Raw genomic sequence first — 19,760 nt, 5'->3', positions numbered from 1 at the left:
TCGTGTCGGTTTCTGCTGTCTCGGCAGTGTATGGGGTCTGTCGTGTCAGGTTGTGTTGTCATGTCAGTGTATGGGATCTGTCGTGTCAGGTTGTGTTGTCTCGGCAGTGTATGGGATCTGTCGTGTCAGGTTGTGTTCTCATGTCAGTGTATGGGATCTGTTGTGTCAGGTTGTGTTGTCATGTCAGTGTATGGGGTCTGTCGTGTCAGGTTGTGTTGTCATGTCAGTGTATGGGGTCTGTTGTGTCAGGTTGTGTTGTCATGTCAGTGTATGGGATCTGTCGTGTCGGTTTCTGCTGTCTCGGCAGTGTATGGGGTCTGTCGTGTGAGGTTGTGTTGTCATGTCAGTGTATGGGGTCTGTTGTGTCGGTTTCTGCTGTCTCGGCAGTGTGTGGGGTCTGTCGTGTCAGGTTGTGTTGTCATGTCAGTGTATGGGGTCTGTCGTGTCAGGTTGTGTTGTCATGTCAGTGTATGGGGATCTGTCGTGTCGGTTTCTGCTGTCTCGGCAGTGTATGGGGTCTGTCGTGTGAGGTTGTGTTGTCATGTCAGTGTATGGGATCTGTCGTGTGAGGTTGTGTTGTCATGTCAGTGTATGGGATCTGTCGTGTCGGTTTCTGCTGTCTCGGCAGTGTATGGGGTCTGTCGTGTCAGGTTGTGTTGTCATGTCAGTGTATGGGATCTGTCGTGTCGGTTTCTGCTGTCTCGGCAGTGTATGGCGTCTGTTGTGTCAGGTTGTGTTGTCATGTCAGTGTATGGGGTCTGTCGTGCCGGTTTCTGCTGTCTCGGCAGTGTATGGGGTCTGTCGTGTCAGGTTGTGTTGTCATGTCAGTGTATGGGGTCTGTCGTGTCAGGTTGTGTTGTCATGTCAGTGTATGGGGATCTGTCGTGTCGGTTTCTGCTGTCTCGGCAGTGTATGGGGTCTGTCGTGTGAGGTTGTGTTGTCATGTCAGTGTATGGGGTCTGTTGTGTCGGTTTCTGCTGTCTCGGCAGTGTGTGGGGTCTGTCGTGTCAGGTTGTGTTGTCATGTCAGTGTATGGGATCTGTCGTGTGAGGTTGTGTTGTCATGTCAGTGTATGGGGATCTGTCGTGTCGGTTTCTGCTGTCTCGGCTGTGTATGGGGTCTGTCGTGTCAGGTTGTGTTGTCATGTCAGTGTATGGGGTCTGTTGTGTCGGTTTCTGCTGTCTCGGCAGTGTGTGGGGTCTGTCGTGTCAGGTTGTGTTGTCATGTCAGTGTATGGGGTCTGTCGTGTCAGGTTGTGTTGTCATGTCAGTGTATGGGGATCTGTCGTGTCGGTTTCTGCTGTCTCGGCAGTGTATGGGGTCTGTCGTGTGAGGTTGTGTTGTCATGTCAGTGTATGGGATCTGTCGTGTGAGGTTGTGTTGTCATGTCAGTGTATGGGATCTGTTGTGTCAGGTTGTGTTGTCATGTCAGTGTATGGGGTCTGTTGTGTCGGATTCTGCTGTCTCGGCAGTGTATGGGGTCTGTTGTGTCGGTTTCTGCTGTCTCGGCAGTGTATGGGGTCTGTCGTGTGAGGTTGTGTTGTCATGTCAGTGTATGGGGTCTGTCGTGTGAGGTTGTGTTGTCATGTCAGTGTATGGGGTCTGTCGTGTCGGTTTCTGCTGTCATGTCAGTGTATGGGGTCTGTTGTGTCGGTTTCTGCTGTCTCGGCAGTGTATGGGATCTGTTGTGTCAGGTTGTGTTGTCATGTCAGTGTATGGGGTCTGTTGTGTCGGATTCTGCTGTCTCGGCAGTGTATGGGGTCTGTTGTGTCGGTTTCTGCTGTCTCGGCAGTGTATGGGATCTGTTGTGTCAGGTTGTGTTGTCATGTCAGTGTATGGGGTCTGTTGTGTCGGTTTCTGCTGTCTCGGCAGTGTATGGGGTCTGTTGTGTCGGTTTCTGCTGTCTCGGCAGTGTATGGGGCCTGTCGTGTCAGGTTGTGTTGTCATGTCAGTGTATGGGGTCTGTTGTGTCAGTTTCTGCTGTCTCGGCAGTGTATGGGATCTGTTGTGTCAGGTTGTGTTGTCATGTCAGTGTATGGGGTCTGTTGTGTCGGATTCTGCTGTCTCGGCAGTGTGTGGGGTCTGTTGTGTCGGTTTCTGCTGTCTCGGCAGTGTATGGGATCTGTTGTGTCAGGTTGTGTTGTCATGTCAGTGTATGGGGTCTGTTGTGTCGGATTCTGCTGTCTCGGCAGTGTATGGGGTCTGTTGTGTCGGTTTCTGCTGTCTCGGCAGTGTGTGGGGTCTGTTGTGTCAGGTTGTGTTGTCATGTCAGTGTATGGGGTCTGTTGTGTCGGTTTCTGCTGTCTCGGCAGTGTATGGGGTCTGTTGTGTCGGTTTCTGCTGTCTCGGCAGTGTATGGGGTCTGTCGTGTCGGTTTCTGCTGTCATGTCAGTGTATGGGGTCTGTCGTGTCGGTTTCTGCTGTCTCGGCAGTGTATGGGGTCTGTTGTGTCGGATTCTGCTGTCTCGGCAGTGTATGGGGTCTGTTGTGTCGGTTTCTGCTGTCTCGGCAGTGTGTGGGGTCTGTTGTGTCAGGTTGTGTTGTCATGTCAGTGTATGGGGTCTGTTGTGTCGGTTTCTGCTGTCATGTCAGTGTATGGGGTCTGTCGTGTCGGTTTCTGCTGTCTCGGCAGTGTATGGGGTCTGTTGTGTCGGATTCTGCTGTCTCGGCAGTGTATGGGGTCTGTTGTGTCGGTTTCTGCTGTCTCGGCAGTGTATGGGGTCTGTTGTGTCGGTTTCTGCTGTCTCGGCAGTGTATGGGGTCTGTTGTGTCAGGTTGTGTTGTCATGTCAGTGTATGGGGTCTGTCGTGTCGGTTTCTGCTGTCTCGGCAGTGTATGGGGTCTGTTGTGTCGGTTTCTGCTGTCTCGGCAGTGTGTGGGGTCTGTTGTGTCAGGTTGTGTTGTCATGTCAGTGTATGGGGTCTGTTGTGTCGGTTTCTGCTGTCTCGGCAGTGTATGGGGTCTGTTGTGTCGGTTTCTGCTGTCTCGGCAGTGTGTGGGGTCTGTCGTGTCGGTTTCTGCTGTCTCGGCAGTGTATGGGGTCTGTCGTGTCAGGTTGTGTTGTCATGTCAGTGTGTGGGGTCTGTCGTGTCAGGTTGTGTTGTCATGTCAGTGTATGGGGACTGTCGTGTCGGTTTCTGCTGTCTCGGCAGTGTATGGGGTCTGTTGTGTCGGTTTCTGCTGTCTCTGCAGTGTATGGGGTCTGTCGTGTCGGTTTCTGCTGTCTCGGCAGTGTATGGGGTCTGTTGTGTCAGGTTGTGTTGTCATGTCAGTGTATGGGGTCTGTCGTGTCGGTTTCTGCTGTCTCGGCAGTGTGTGGGGTCTGTTGTGTCAGGTTGTGTTGTCATGTCAGTGTATGGGGTCTGTTGTGTCGGATTCTGCTGTCTCGGCAGTGTATGGGGTCTGTTGTGTCGGTTTCTGCTGTCTCGGCAGTGTATGGGGTCTGTTGTGTCGGTTTCTGCTGTCTCGGCAGTGTATGGGGTCTGTCGTGTCAGGTTGTGCTGTCTCGGCAGTGTATGGGGTCTGTCGTGTCGGATTCTGCTGTCTCGGCAGTGTGTGGGGTCTGTTGTGTCAGGTTGTGTTGTCATGTCAGTGTATGGGGCCTGTTGTGTCGGTTTCTGCTGTCTCGGCAGTGTATGGGGTCTGTTGTGTCGGTTTCTGCTGTCTCGGCAATGTATGGGGTCTGTCGTGTCAGGTTGTGTTGTCATGTCAGTGTATGGGGATCTGTCGTGTCGGTTTCTGCTGTCTCGGCAGTGTATGGGGTCTGTCGTGTGAGGTTGTGTTGTCATGTCAGTGTATGGGATCTGTCGTGTGAGGTTGTGTTGTCATGTCAGTGTATGGGGTCTGTCGTGTCAGGTTGTGTTGTCATGTCAGTGTATGGGGTCTGTTGTGTCAGGTTGTGTTGTCATGTCAGTGTGTGGGGTCTGTCGTGTCGGTTTCTGCTGTCTCGGCAGTGTATGGGGTCTGTCGTGTCGGTTTCTGCTGTCTCGGCAGTGTATGGGGTCTGTCGTGTCAGGTTGTGTTGTCATGTCAGTGTATGGGGTCTGTTGTGTCGGTTTCTGCTGTCTCGGCAGTGTATGGGGTCTGTTGTGTCGGTTTCTGCGGTCTCGGCAGTGTATGGGGTCTGTTGTGTCAGTTTCTGCTGTCTCGGCAGTGTATGGGGTCTGTTGTGTCGGTTTCTGCTGTCTCGGCAGTGTGTGGGGTCTGTTGTGTCAGGTTGTGTTGTCATGTCAGTGTATGGGGTCTGTTGTGTCGGATTCTGCTGTCTCGGCAGTGTGTGGGGTCTGTTGTGTCGGTTTCTGCTGTCTCGGCAGTGTATGGGGTCTGTCGTGTCAGGTTGTGTTGTCATGTCAGTGTGTGGGGTCTGTCGTGTCGGTTTCTGCTGTCTCGGCAGTGTGTGGGGTCTGTCGTGTCGGTTTCTGCTGTCTCGGCAGTGTATGGGGTCTGTTGTGTCGGTTTCTGCTGTCTCGGCAGTGTATGGGGTCTGTTGTGTCGGTTTCTGCTGTCTCGGCAGTGTATGGGGTCTGTTGTGTCGGTTTCTGCTGTCTCGGCAATGTATGGGGTCTGTCGTGTCAGGTTGTGTTGTCATGTCAGTGTATGGGGTCTGTTGTGTCAGTTTCTGCTGTCTCGGCAGTGTATGGGGTCTGTTGTGTCGGTTTCTGCTGTCTCGGCAGTGTATGGGGTCTGTTGTGTCGGTTTCTGCTGTCTCGGCAGTGTGTGGGGTCTGTCGTGTCGGTTTCTGCTGTCTCGGCAGTGTATGGGGTCTGTTGTGTCGGTTTCTGCTGTCTCGGCAGTGTATGGGGTCTGTTGTGTCAGGTTGTGTTGTCATGTCAGTGTATGGGGTCTGTTGTGTCGGTTTCTGCTGTCTCGGCAATGTATGGGGTCTGTCGTGTCAGGTTGTGTTGTCATGTCAGTGTATGGGGTCTGTTGTGTCAGTTTCTGCTGTCTCGGCAGTGTATGGGGTCTGTTGTGTCGGTTTCTGCTGTCTCGGCAGTGTATGGGGTCTGTTGTGTCGGTTTCTGCTGTCTCGGCAGTGTGTGGGGTCTGTCGTGTCGGTTTCTGCTGTCTCGGCAGTGTATGGGGTCTGTTGTGTCGGTTTCTGCTGTCTCGGCAGTGTATGGGGTCTGTTGTGTCAGGTTGTGTTGTCATGTCAGTGTATGGGGTCTGTTGTGTCGGTTTCTGCTGTCTCGGCAATGTATGGGGTCTGTCGTGTCAGGTTGTGTTGTCATGTCAGTGTATGGGGTCTGTTGTGTCAGTTTCTGCTGTCTCGGCAGTGTATGGGGTCTGTTGTGTCGGTTTCTGCTGTCTCGGCAGTGTATGGGGTCTGTCGTGTCAGGTTGTGTTGTCATGTCAGTGTATGGGGCCTGTTGTGTCGGTTTCTGCTGTCTCGGCAGTGTGTGGGGTCTGTCGTGTCGGTTTCTGCTGTCTCTGCAGTGTATGGGGTCTGTCGTGTCAGGTTGTGTTGTCATGTCAGTGTATGGGGTCTGTCGTGTCGGTTTCTGCTGTCTCGGCAGTGTGTGGGGTCTGTCGTGTCGGTTTCTGCTGTCTCGGCAGTGTATGGGGTCTGTCGTGTCAGGTTGTGTTGTCATGTCAGTGTATGGGGTCTGTCATGTCGGTTTCTGCTGTCTCGGCAGTGTGTGGGGCCTATCGTGTTGTATCGTGCTGATGGCCCACATCTTGCATGTTTGTTCAGTTCCCACATTAATGTTGAATGCTGAGCTATGAAGGAAGCCATAACTTCATGTATGACAGGTCAATGTGGGGAATGGTATGAGCGGAATTCCTGAGCATGGACACCTGCGTGTGTAGTGGCCTCACAGACACAGTTGTAGATCCTACAGGGTTGATGGACTCAGCTCCCGGGTCTTTTACAACAGCCATGAGGTCTACAGAAAGAAAGCAAGAAAAATGGAAGTAAGAGTGAACCTTGCCAACCTGCCCGTCTGGCTGATCACTGGGGCCGGCTGGCAGAGAGCTCCAGAAGGTTGAAGCTGGCATGTTCAGCTCTGGACACTGAATTGTAGAAGGAATCATCGGTTGGGAAGTGGTTGGTTTCACTAGTTGGCACCAAAGAGTTGAAGCTAAAGCATGAGGAGGATGCAGCGAGGGATCTGTAAGGAAGGGGTTAGAGCTAAGCCATAGGGCAGGAGGAGGTAGTTTTATTATACAGGGTTAGGTGGTGTTGGGCATCCTTTAGGTTAGTGTTTTCCAAACTTGTGCAGCCACCAGAAGTCAATGTTTTGAGATATCCACATTACCAAGTCACTAATTACCCCACCTCTGCCTGAGGGAAAGTGTCAGGAAGATGCCCAGCAGTGGTGGCACATGAGGAATGCTGGGGGAAACACAATTTCAGGGGCATCCATTAAGGTTTAGGATATTTTTTAATGGTGACAGTTACACCAGTAAAATACCCCAGAACTGGCACACGATTTCTGGTCTAATGCCCACGGTGTACGAGATTTTGTACACCCTGAACATGGCACCTTGCCGGTCCCCTGCCCGCCTGCCGTCCTGGGTTCCGGCAACGGGACTTTCTGCTCACAGGCTGGGATGGGTAAACCAACGCTTTATGTCTGGTGACCGCCAGGCTTCACAGTTGGGAGTTGTGTGGTGTTGCCCATAGACACGTCAGATTATGTCCAGAATCCTGGCAATATTGACAGTATTGTGTGTAAGGTATTGGCATCCTGGGTACACCGTGGGACACGCCTACAACAGGAAATAAGCCACACTTATTTCACAAGACTGTGATGTACCTGTCCAACTTAAAGGGAACCTAAACTGAGGATATGGATGTTTCCTTTTTAAAATAATACCAGTTGCCTGGCTGTCCTGCTGATCCTGCGTCTCTAATACCTTTAGCCACAGCCCCTGAACAAGCATGCAGATCAGGTGCTCTGACTGAAGTGTGACTGGATTAACTTCATGCTTGTTTCAGGTGTGTGATTCAGACACTACTGCAGCCAAAGAGATCAGCAGGACTGCCAGCCAACTGGTATTGTTTAAAAGGAAAAATAGATATAGCAGCCAACATATTCCTCTCGCTTCAAGTGTCCTTTAAGATTTTTTTTTTTTTTTTTTGCCACACCTGCTGCTACTTCTCGGGAATAAGCAGCTGATGAGTAAACTGATCAATTGGCTTTAGGTGGACTGATGTGACATTTCCTGTAACATTTTGTCACTGTTAGATCTGTGCTGTAGAGGGCGCCATGGCATCACATATGAGTAGAGCCATCCTATGAGCACATGAAGACCGGGGTGATTGCAGGATGAGCAGCGGACCTGTGTGATCGGGACACACATAAGGGCCACAGACCTCCTGCAGATTATACCTGAGCTGTGTGTTCTCATTCAGTGTAACATCTCACTGGGCACAGCACAGTATGCAGACCGTCATCAGGTGTGCGGATCAGGATGCAGCTGCCCCGGCTGTGGGGAGGGGTTTCTGCCAGCTCGCTACCCCGTGTCCTTTCCTCTCCTTCCCCACTGGTGCCCGTCCCCTGTGAGCCGGAGGCAGGTATGTACTCAAAGCCAGAATAAGGTCCTCTAGCACCCAAGGCTGAGACACCAAAGTGCGCCCCTCCATCCCTCCCACCCTAGCCATCACACACTGATTGCTATTAGACTAAGAAGCGCCACAGGGCCCACAACCTCCCCAACACCTTAATATGTAGTTATCTAGCTTGCAGTCACTTCCATGTATCTTCTTTTCTTATTTCTTTCTGCTTCATACACAATAGGGGAATGACAGCTGAGTGAGGTGTGTGCCCTCCTACACTGCGCCATCTCTCCTCCGCCTTGGCCCCACTCTGTCTGTACTTGCGTTATATATGCCACCAGGTCACGGGAAACGGGCGCCGGCTGGGATAGAGCCAGAAAAATACAAACTGGAGAGAACCTGCTGACTGGCCCGGTGAGCTTGCTCTGCTGCTGCGAGTACTTTGCAATGAAACGGGTTCCAGGGGAAGAACTAATAACTTTGAGGGAACACTTGGTAGACCCCCCAAGCTCTGGGGTACTGAGCCTACGAGCCGTAGATCTACCGCTGTGTCCCTTAACCTTTTTGAGTGGTATCTTCCATCCAGGACAATCCATAATTTAGATTGATATTGGACGGAAATCGATCAAAATTACGAGCGATCATGCTAGAACACGCTATTCTGGCAGTTGGACTGAGTAACTGTTATTCAGTAAGTGCTTTTGAAAATAAAATCATCTTCCATGAGGAGATGAACTAGCCCAAAACCGGGCAGATATTTTCCACCTGGTAAGTGAGGATATACAGTGGAGGAAATAATTATTTGACCCCTCACTGATTTTGTAAGTTTGTCCAATGACAAAGAAATGAAAAGTCTCAGAACAGTATCATTTCAATGGTAGGTTTATTTTAACAGTGGCAGATAGCACATCAAAAGGAAAATCGAAAAAATAACCTTAAATAAAAGATAGCAACTGATTTGCATTTCATTGAGTGAAATAAGTTTTTGAACCCCCACCAACCATTAAGAGTTCTGGCTCCCACAGAGTGGTTAGATACTTCTACTCAATTAGTCACCCTCATTAAGGTCACCTGTCTTAACTAGTTACCTGTATAAAAGACACAAAATCAGTGAGGGGTCAAATAATTATTTCCTCCACTGTAAGCGCTGAACTAAACAAATGGCTGCCAGAGATTGCTCCACTCCACAATGGCTCTCAGCACAGAATACTGTATATAGATGCCTCAGTGCTTGGGCTGTGTAACCCTCACCTCTGTATAAACTAACCTCGAGGGAAAGGAAACTTTACGCTGGGTACACACGATGCGTTTTTTCGCTTGATTTCCCACCCGATCGATTTTTCCGCTTGATCCTCTACTCGATTCTCATATCTTCCGCTCGTTTTTCTTATCTTTTTCTATTCACTTGTATGAGAAATCGAGCGCAGAATCGATCGGAAGGAATATCGGACATGTCGGAAATGATCTATTGAATCCATCTTTTTCCAGTAACCTCCAGGACAGGTCCACCATGAGACGACCTAGGCTCCTCCCAGGAACAGGAAACGTACCAATTGAGCACTCTATAAATTTTCAACTGACCCCTCTAACCTCAGTTGACGTTTCCTGTTCCAGGAAAGAGTACTCTAGGTCGCTCGCCGGTCCGTCTAGCCAGGTGTGCTGGGGACCTTTGGTTGGCGATGTATGGTGGACCGGCCCGGAGAGGAGAGCTGTCTGAGGCGTGCTGGTTTACCTTCTTCTACGCGTTATGGCTGCCCGGGTGGTGGTGGTTCCGAGGACGCGAGCGGCGTCCATGATTCACTCGTGGCGGAGGCTGTGGCGCGCCGGAAGTGACGTGGGGCAAACCTGGGCGTCCGGAGGGACTGGCAGTGGAGTTGCCCTCAATGGCGGCGATCGGAGTGCGTACTTCCGCCCATACATGACGTCATTTCCGGAAGGCGCGAGTGAAGAGACGCCGGATGCCTGCAGAGCTCGGCATTTCATTGTGCGAGCAGAGCAGGATGGACGCTAAGCAGGAGCCAGGAAAGGTAAGATGGGCGGAAGGCTTGGTGACCTTTATGGTATGAGCCGAGGAGCCCTATGCCGCGTCTATGCTGAGGTCTTATCTGAGAATAGAAATTAAGGCAAGGCATATTATACTGCTTAGCGTCTGATCTGAGGTCTCTATTTGTAACAGAGTATATCCATATGTATATATATATTACGTCTGTCTGAGGTTTGAATACATAGAGGTTGTGTATATGGGCAGGTTGTGTGACATTAGTGTTACTTAGTTGCTATCACATACCTCAGTTTATGTATTTGATAAACCCTGTTCTTTCTGAAGTTTCTCAGGGAGCCTCAGTAAAGGTTTTATGTACTGCTATTCTTATACTTATACCTTTTTTCTGTTCTGGTGTTGGAGACATTATAAAAATCACGCTCTGAAATCATACACCTGGGTGTCCTTATAAGCGGCAATTAGAGGCAAGGGATTGACATTCGGTTTTTTTCTGTGTTTCATTATAGGGCACAGAATCTGCTGACCCATCAAGGCCTAGGAGGCGTTGCCCGCTCTGTGACACAAAACTTGCCAATACATACAGTAAACAGTTTTGCCAACCCTGTCTGGTTAAAATAATTCAGGAGCAATCGGGGGGCCTAAAAGATGAAATTATGACAGCTGTTAAGCAGGAAATGTCAGATACTATTAAGTCTTTGAAGGAGGTTTTTTCTTCGGCTATGGTCCCACCTACAGACAGATCTAATGCTAGCACTAGTACGGCTGTTCTAGCAGCTTCCGTACCTGATACTGGGGACGCAGTGGCTGAACAACCAGCAAAGTGTAGAACTAAAAGTAGAACCTCATCTAAGAGACCTATCATTTCCTCCTCTGAGGATGAAGAGGTAGAGGAGAGGGAAGATGAGGATGATAATGGTTCGGATATATCTTCAACCAAAAGTATGGAAAGTATATCAGACATAAAGAAAATATCTAGATTCAGATTCCCGGCAGATGAGACTGATCAGCTGATATTAGCAATCAATAAAACTTTAAAAATTGAACCAAAGAAATCGGAAGAGATATCGTTACATGATAGACTGTACCAGGGAATGGAACCAGATGAGCCACTCACATTTCCAGTACATAGATCAACAAAGAATACTATTCTGAGTCAGTGGAAATTCCCAGATAGGAAATTATTTATGTCCAAGGGATTTATGAAGAGATTTCCATTTACCGAGACGGACGCCAAGGTTTGGGACCGATGTCCTAGACTTGATGCAGCTTTCTCTCAAGTCAATAAAGATAACGAATTAGCCTTTGAGGATCTAGGATATCTTAAGGACCCACAGGATAAAAAGGTGGAGTTTGCCCTTAAGAAGGCATGGACTTCAGCGGGAGCAAATTTTAGACCTGCAGCCGCTACGACATGTGTGTCCAGGGTATTAGCCTTATGGGTGAAAGACGTTGAAGACAAGGTAGAGAGAGGAGCATCTAAAGAAGAAATACTAGAATCTTTGGAGGTAGTATCAAAAGCTACAGATTATATAACGGACGCGGCAGCCGAGAACATAAGGGTGAATGCTAGAACTTCTGCCTTAATTAATTCCGCAAGACGTAATTTATGGATCAAGAATTGGGAAGGCAGTCAGGCCTCAAAGACAAGGGTGTGTAACATACCCTTTGATGGAGACCTGTTATTTGGGGCCCAACTGGACGAAATACTGGAGAGAACAGGAGATAGAAAGAAGGGATTCCCAAAGAAAAAGAAATTTATACAGAATAAGAGGTTCTTTAGAAGGAATAGGCAGGAGATCAGGGATAAACCTCAGCAGAGGAGAAAGCCCTGGGCCTTCAATAGAGAGGTAACGAAAAGGAATCCTTCCTTTCGGAACCCAGATGCTCAAGAAAAGAAGTGACGCCAAAGAAAAGGTTGGGGGTCGTCTAACAAAATTTTATTCACAATGGACGAAAATAAGCAGAAACGATTTCATCCTCAGTCTGGTAAATCAAGGGTACAAGATTCAGTTTCAATCATCTCCAAGAAACAGGTTTGTTTCCACTCCTCTGCCAAGGGACAAACAAAGACGTCAGGCCTTACAAGGCATCATAAAGGATATGGTAGAGGAGGAGGTGGTGGTTCCAGTTCCTTGCGATCAACATCGCAAGGGATTTTACTCTACGATATTTCTTGTAAAGAAACCGTCGGGGAAATTCAGGTTAATTCTAAACCTAAAACCTTTAAACCCGTTTGTGACTTATCAAAGATTCAGGATGGAATCGATCTTCTCTGTGAGAAACTTGCTAACCCCCAACTGTTTCATGACAAATATAGATCTAAGAGACGCCTATTGGCATATTCCGATAGGAGAATCATCACAGAGATTTCTCAGATTTGCGGTAAGACAAAACAAATCAATCCAGCATCTCCAATTCAAGGTCCTGCCTTTCGGCATTTCATCGGCACCCCGCATATTCACCAAAGTAATAGGGGAAGTGGTAAAGAATCTTCACGAAAAGGGAATACTAATAATTCCCTATCTAGACGACTTACTAATAGTGGCAGACTCTCATCAACAAGCAAGAGAGGACACGGAAAAGGTACTGGATCAACTTCAAGCTCTCGGATGGTTGATCAATTGGGAAAAATCAGTACTGAAACCAACATCAAGGATACAGTTTTTAGGGACAGTCATAGACTCAGGAAAAGAAAGACTGTACTTAACAGAAGAGAAGATAATAAAATTAAGGAGGATAATACAGGATTGTATGACAAATCCAAGACTGACGATAAGGGAGGTCATGCGAATACTGGGTTTTCTGACGTCCACATCTCCGGCAATCCAGTGGGCGTTATTACACACAAGACAACTTCAAAGTTGGTTGATGGAAATCTGGAGCAAGAGACAGGACGATCTGGAGAGAGAGGTAACATGTCCAGAGACAGTACTAAGATCTTTAGAATGGTGGATGTCAGAGAAAATCCTAACCGAAGGAAGATTATGGACAATTCCAGCACAAAGTTACGTTACCACAGATGCAAGTCTTCTAGGATGGGGGGCTCATCTAAACGGAAGGATGTTCCAGGGTCTCTGGACAAGAGTAATAAGACACCAATCATCAAATTACAGAGAACTAAGAGCAGTAAAAGAGACATTGATACGAACAGTACAGCTTTTGAGAGGACAGCACGTACAGATCAGAACGGACAACACGACAACAGTAGCATACATAAACCGCCAGGGGGGTACAAGGTCAAAGAAACTTCTAGACCTAGCAATAGAGATCCTAACAATGGCAGAGGAAAACTTCCTATCCCTGTCTGCAGTCCACCTGAAGGGTTCATTGAACAATATGGCAGATTTTCTAAGTCGACACAGACTCTCGAATTCAGAGATGGAGATATCCAGGAGGGTCTTCAGAACATTGGTCAAGAGATGGGGTCGGCCCCAATTAGATATCTTCGCAAACAGAGGGAACACGAAGTGCAAGAGGTTTTATTCCTTAAATCCAGGAGAAGGGGCGGAGGCAGTCGATGCGCTCAGCCAGACTTGGACCTTCGAGAAGGCATACGCGTTTCCACCAATACAATTGATACCTCGAGTTTTGCAGAAGTTAAGACAGTCCAGAGCAACATTAATCCTGATAGCTCCAGACTGGCCAGGGAGAAGCTGGTATCCGATCCTTCTAAAGATGAAGCTGGAAGGACCCGTGAGACTCCCTCACGGAACAGTGCTAGCACAAGTGCAGAAGGGAAGTGTAAATTGCATACCAAATCTAAACCTGTCTGCCTGGCTTCTGAGAGGTCTCCTCTAAGGAAGAGAGGTGTTTCCGAAAGAGTGATCAGTACACTTCTGGATTGTAGAAAGAAGATAACTAGAAAAATATATTTGAAATATTGGAAGACTTTTAACATGTGGAAGGAGCAGACAGGATTCTCTGGCGAACTGATACCCACAGTGTTAGAGTTTCTGCAGGACGGAGTAGAAAAGAACATAGCTCTCAGTACATTAAAGGTACAGGTGACAGCAATATCCACTTATATGGACAGAAAATTAGCAAACGATCCCCTTATCATTCAGTTCTTTAGGTCTATAGAAAGAAAGAAACCCATTATAAATAGAAGAGTTCCTCCCTGGGATTTATCCCTGGTATTAAGAGTTCTAAAGGGAGATCAGTTTGAACCTATTACGGAGATTCCGTTAAGACAATTAACAATGAAGGTTATCTTTTTAGTAGCTATTACTTCAGCCAGAAGAGTGAGCGAGCTGGAAGCATTATGCTGTGATGAACCCTTTTGTCTAGTGTTTAACGACAAGGTGATATTAAAAACATGTGAAGAATTTCTTCCTAAGGTAGCTACTAGATTCCATAGATCGCAGGAAATTGTACTACCATCATTCAAAGAAGAACCATCTTTAGATGTCAAAAGGTCTCTTATAGCTTACTTAGATAGAGTAGCAGACTTCAGAGAATCAAGAGCCCTATTCATCAATAGCACAGGCGCTACAAAAGGAAGAAAGATGTCTAAAAGAACTATAGCTAAATGGATAAAACTATGTATAGAAGAGGCATATAGATTAGCAGGGTCCACACTGCTAGGTACAGTAAAGGCTCATTCAACTAGGGCAGCTGCCACATCATGGGCCTACAGAGCGGGTGCTACGCCAGAAGAGATTTGTAGAGCCGCTACGTGGTCAAGTATGGGCACCTTCTCGAGACATTACAGGGTGAATTTGATGACTGCAAGACAGCAATCCTTTGGAGAAAAAGTTCTGCAGGCAGTCGGCCCACCCTAGAATTGGTAAGATCTTCTTGCTCATCTTCTCATGGTGGACCTGTCCTGGAGGTTACTGGAAAAACCAGTGTTAGTTACCTGGTAACATCCTTTTTAGTAACCTCCAGGACAGGTCCGTAACCCACCCGGATAACGGGAAAAAATATATACATATATATGTTTACAGATTGATTTAGATGTGTATAGATATGTAGTATGATGATATTATGACCCTCTTTGATGGAAAACAGTTCTTGTGGTTGACTGAGGTTAGAGGGGTCAGTTGAAAATTTATAGAGTGCTCAATTGGTACGTTTCCTGTTCCTGGGAGGAGCCTAGGTCGTCTCATGGTGGACCTGTCCTGGAGGTTACTAAAAAGGATGTTACCAGGTAACTAACACTGGTATCGAGAGGAAAAACGTATGGTGTGTACCCAGCATCACTCAGGCAGAGGAGAGAGGCAAGTTTCCTGGTGTGCCAGTATTGGCAGATGTCTAAAGGTGCACTTTACCTCGTGGTTACTGCAATACCTTATATATGATTTCATGCAACAAGGTCCAGTGTGCATGGACCCTCAATGTGAGAAGCTGGTTTTAACTTGTTTTATGTGTTTTTGTTAAAGTGTGCCTCCCTGTGCAATTAAGTATAGCCTGACTGTGGTTTTTGTACTCTGTGAGCACTGGGTGATTGCAGCACAGAGGAGAAGGGTTATACTGCCCAAGCACCGAGGCATATACTGTACGTATTCTGTGCTGAGATATTTTCTACATACTGTAAGTGACAGTAAGCTAGGACAGAAGTAATGCACAGTGCACTTTACTCTGGGACAGGCGTCTTCTATGCATGTATGTTTTATATTTTGCAGTTTTCGCTATAGTGGTCCTTTAAGTATAGAGCACAGTTTTATTAGGAACTTTTCCCACTGCCAGTCGCAGGTGCACAGGGGAGAACAGAGCCGCTTCCACTCTGCACTCACTTTTTTTTTTTTTTGGTCCAATTTCATTGTGATTGGTATGTCCAATGGACAAAGTTCCGGTAGTAAGGGTAATATTGCAGTGCGATGTCTGTGCATGGCAGTGTTACTGTGTTTTCGTGCATCAACCCCTTAGTGCTGTACAGAGAGAGTCGCTGAAAGTATGAACTGTAAAGGGGTGGCAGTGAGTTGGATTTGTACACAGAGCATCTGGTACTTTACTGAGAATTTGTAGTGTATGAATCCAGGACTGTGAAGTCAGTACAAAAACTCCGACTCCAGGTGCCCAAAATTACTCTGACTCCACAGTTCTGTATCAATCTGCACAGAGGGCATCTTAGTATTCTGGGTAACGTGCAGCCCACGCTCTCATCTCCTGCTTCTCCGGACATATGATTGCAACAATTCCAGAGCACTCGCTTTAAAGTGGACCTGAACTCTTGCACAGGGCAGAAGGAAAACAGAGAGAAATGCACCCTGTGTGTATTTAGAGAGTTTAGACTAATTCCCCCTCTTCTGTGACTAATCACAAGTTTTAATTTGCTCCCTCAGCTGTCAGCTCCGGAATCTCCTCTACCACAGCAGAGCAGATAATTTATAAACACAGAATGTTAACCCTATGTCTGCTTCCATGAAAGCAGGAAGTAGACACACTGCAGATTTATTGCAGGATCTGTATCAGCTGTAACCAAGGAATGTTTTTCTATAAAGCTTATTCTGCTGTTGCGTATCTTTTAGAGCGGAGAGGAAGTTCTGAGTTCAGGTCCTCTATAAGTTGGAGCCACGTCTGTCCTCTGCTCATCTGTAAGTGGTTATGGTAGATGTAATTACTAAGACCATCAGCGCTAATTCACTTTTACTGTTCATATAACAGAGGCGGCCACGTTAATAGTTTGACACATTTTATATCCATCAAGCGATCCCCAGTCCGCTAATCAGGCCGGCTACGCCGCGAGCAATTTACCATCCTCATAAACCGCGCCACTGCGATGTACGCGTGCAGAAAATCACCATACATGCTGCAGGGCCGGGTCCTCCACATTATGGCCGGAAAGTAAAGGCGAACAAAGTGTAAAAGTAGATCAGTCATTTTTACCTAGATAAAAGAATCCCATATCTAAAATGGGTTGTAATAATCTATTAAAAATAGTCTATTAAAAAAAAAAAAATATATAAAAAAAAAATAAAAAATATATATATATATATATATATATATATATATATATATATATATATATATATATATATATATATATATATATATATATATATATTATTTTATTATTATTGATTAGTCAGTGTTTGGCCATAGTGAAATCTTTCCGCTTCCTGATTTACATTCTGCAATTTCTGCAGTGGTAACATCTTTAGATCTGTCAGGTGATCTGTACGGAATGTTCGTTACTGAGAGTTCTATGCATAGAGGGAGATACTGCTTGCTTGGCTGTTGGAAAGAGTCGTTATTTCCCACAATACAATGAGGTTCACAGACAGGAAACTGCCAGGACCATGGTCATGACATCACACTGTGGGAGGGGTTTCACCACAATATCAGCCATACATACCGCTCTGATGATCTATTTGAGAAAAGATAAAGATTTCTCATGGGAAGGGTGTTATCAGCGACTGTTTGGGAGGAAGTTCCTGAACCAGAGACAAACCTCGGGTGAAAAAACAGATATTTGCCTAAGAAGGGCGAGGCCTTCAGGTGTTGTCCTGCTACCGCTCCCCACGCCCCTCTAAGATCCGGGCCACGCCCCTCTAAGATCCGGGCCACGCCCCTCTAAGATCCGGGCCACGCCCCTCTCCTTGCACAATCGTGGCCGTGCTGCACCTGCGCTATAACTGCCACATCTGTGCAGGAGCATGGAGCGGATGGTGCATGACTGGCTCTGGTGTACTGTGCAAGCGGACGTACTTGGACAGGTGCAGTACGGCCGGGATCACACATGAAGAGGCTTTTGTTGGATCTCTTGCGGGGTCTGCAAGCAGCAATGGGGGTCCAGAGGATGGCCTGGAAAGCCTCTATAGCCTCCAGAGGTCTTTTCAGGTAAGTATATGTTTTTGGACTTGATGTTGGCCTTGAAGACACTGTAACCGTTTAGCAACCAATTTATTTAGAGGCTTCCAAGTGCTCCAGGCCAACTTGTTTTAGCATTTTTTTTATTTGTTATATTTCCTGCTTCTAATTAGTACTGCTGTAATGTGTATTTATGGCCACTTGTCACTAGGGGGCGGTGTGACACAACACCAGAGGACTTCTGCTTTCAGGTTCTATATTTTCTGCTAATAGAGAGAGATCAAAGCATTCCAAGAATTTACAGCACAAGGAGTTTTGCCGACTGAAGTCCAAAGCAGTGTACTTATCTCACACAGGATAGCTCTATTGAAGCTGCTAATGTGTTAAGGTAATTGTTAGAGATCGATTGGGCCCACCAGATTCACTGTTTTCAACTGATACGATCTGAATAAACTCCTCGAAAATATAATCCTTCACTTAAAATTGTGCTGTTATCGGGAGCCTCAACTTCTCCTGAACCTCCTGGCCTGAGATATTCTCTTCCGTGCTGCAGACGTGTCTCACCCCTCAGGCCACGGTCTCTTCAACCTGTTGCAGTGTCTCTTCTCTATGACTCCCTCTAGTGCATACATGTCAAACTCCGGCCATCAGAGCCATTACATTTGGCCCTCAAGTGGTTCTCTACTTTACATTATGTTTGGCCCACTCTAGACCACCAGGGAAGCTGTATTGGGGGTGAAGCCCTAGAGCACCAAGGAAACCTTATGGGGAAAGCACTAGTCACTACGGAACAGTATAGGGAAGGGTTGGGGCCACTAAACACCAGGGAAGTGTATGGTATGGTGGAGACACTAGACACCAGGAAACTGTATAGGGGAAGGAGGACCACTTAGCACCAGGGAACTGTATAAGTGAGGGAGGACAACTAGACACCAGGGAACTGTACATAGGTTAGAGGACAACTAGACACCAGGGAACTGTATAAACAAGGGAGGAGGACCACTAGACACCAGGGAACTGTATAGGGGGTGGAGGGGGCCATTAGACATCTGGGAACTTTATAAGGGAGGAAGGTGGCCAGTAGACTTTGAGGTTGGCCCGCAGCTAGATCCCAGTGTACAATTTTGGCCCACTTTGTGCTTGAGTTTGACACCCCTGCTCTAGTGGCAACTCCCACTACGTGCGCCGCTGGAGGGAGTCATAGAGAGGAGACGGTGTGACACGGGTGAGGAGATCACGACCAGAGAGGTGAGACACTTCTGCAGCACTCCGTTCATAACTCTGCATGTGGGGGGGGGGGGGGGGGGCTGCGATCTAATACGGGGGGCAGATCTGGCTACGTGTGGGGGAGTGGAACCCGGCATGCCAGATTGTTAGTGACGTCCGAAGTCATTCCACTAGCCAGAAGCCTCTTCATCATGTGCCTCCTCCCCGCACCATGGTAAGAGACGCATCGCTAGCCTCTGGCGTGTACAAACGTCGGGCTCAAACTGTTGTCTGAGGGCTTCAGTCAAGATCCTCGCCGGGGATATTCCCTTGCACGAGGCTTTATACCGCAGCTGTAACACGACAGTGCCAATCTGTTATAGTTACAGGGAAGTGTGACTGGATTACCTGCATGCTTGTTTCAGGGTTGAGACATTTCTGATGCATGAAAGATCAGCAGGACAGCCAGGCAGCTGGTATTGTTTAAAAGGAAATACATATGGCAGCCTACATATCTCTCTCACTTCAAATGTGCTTTAAAGTGTTGCCTGGAACAAAAACAATCTCAGGTTTTATACTTACCGGGGGCTTCCTTAAGCCCCTTGAGGTCACTCGGCCCCTCACCCTCTCCCTGGGTCGGTCCTGTCACCCGTTGGACGGGCTGATAGCCTGGCTGAGTCTCGCAGGCGCGCCCCCGTTGCATTCCTCTCGCCAGGAGTGTTCTGTGCATGACTCAGCCAGGCTACCGAGCAGCCTTAATGGGGCTTAAAGAGGAACTCCAGTGAAAATAGTGTAGTAAAAAAAGTGTTTCATTTTTACAATAATTATGTATAAATAATTTAGTCAGTGTTTGCTGATTGTAAAATCTTTCCTCTCCCTGATTTACATTCTGACATTTATTACATGGTGACATTTTTACTGTGGGCAGGTTATGTAGCTGCTGCTAGATGTTTTGGCTGTTAGAGACAGCTGTAAACAGCTATTTCCTGTCTGAGAACCTTGATACATTGTAACAAACTGCCAAAAGTACCGCGGTCCCAAAGCTTCTTGTGGGAGGGGTTTCAGCACAAAATCAGTCATACAGCGCCCCCTAATGGTCTGTTTGTAAAAAGCAATATATTTCTTACGTAAAAGGGGTTATCAGCTACTGATTGGGACAAAGTTAAATTTTTGGTCGGAGTTTCTCTTTAAAGAGAACCAGAGATGAAGCACCCTCTTGTATTTTACCTTATAAATCAGTGGGAACATGACAGTAAACACCTAATCTGCTCTTTGTTACATTGTTCTCTGTTTAATTTGC

At 47.3% G+C, this 19,760-nt stretch overlaps 1 protein-coding gene across 2 annotated transcripts in view; it reads left to right on the top strand.

Moving 5' to 3' along the window:
* ZC3H3 (zinc finger CCCH-type containing 3) overlaps positions 1-19,760 on the top strand; it is a 367,048-nt gene that overhangs the window by 92,730 nt on the left and 254,558 nt on the right. The window lies entirely within an intron of this gene.

Source organism: Hyperolius riggenbachi, chromosome 5, assembly GCF_040937935.1.
Source record: "Hyperolius riggenbachi isolate aHypRig1 chromosome 5, aHypRig1.pri, whole genome shotgun sequence".
In the NCBI taxonomy this organism is placed as follows: Eukaryota; Metazoa; Chordata; class Amphibia; order Anura; family Hyperoliidae; genus Hyperolius; species Hyperolius riggenbachi.
This window is presented reverse-complemented; position numbering and strand designations above follow the sequence as displayed.